Source organism: Nestor notabilis, unplaced genomic scaffold (assembly GCF_000696875.1).
Source record: "Nestor notabilis isolate BGI_N333 unplaced genomic scaffold, ASM69687v1 scaffold21274, whole genome shotgun sequence".
NCBI lineage: Eukaryota > Metazoa > Chordata > Aves > Psittaciformes > Psittacidae > Nestor > Nestor notabilis.
Genome location: NW_009926274.1, coordinates 4,340 through 4,671, shown reverse-complemented (window position 1 = coordinate 4,671; position 332 = coordinate 4,340).

Genomic DNA, 332 nt, shown 5'->3' with positions numbered 1-332 from the left:
CTTAAATAGCCCATCCGCGTGCCCCTGCACCCATGGTATTTATAGAGCACGGTCAGGTTCCCTCTCCTTGCCATGCCATTGGTGCCGCGCCCTGCGTGTCCCTGGCTGCTCCCACCCCACCATGTAGTGGGGGATACACGATGGGTCCCCAGTTTGGCTGACTTTGCTGCCCTGGCCAAAGCGTGGCTCCCCCTTCCCTATCCCACTTGCACATGGAGCAGGGCCGGCAGGGTGCTGGGGTGCCCCGAGGGATGGGGAGCTGGCTCCCATGGGATGGTGATACCCTCAGCAGTGCAGGGAGCGCTGTAAGCCCCTGCCCTGCAGCCAAGCCC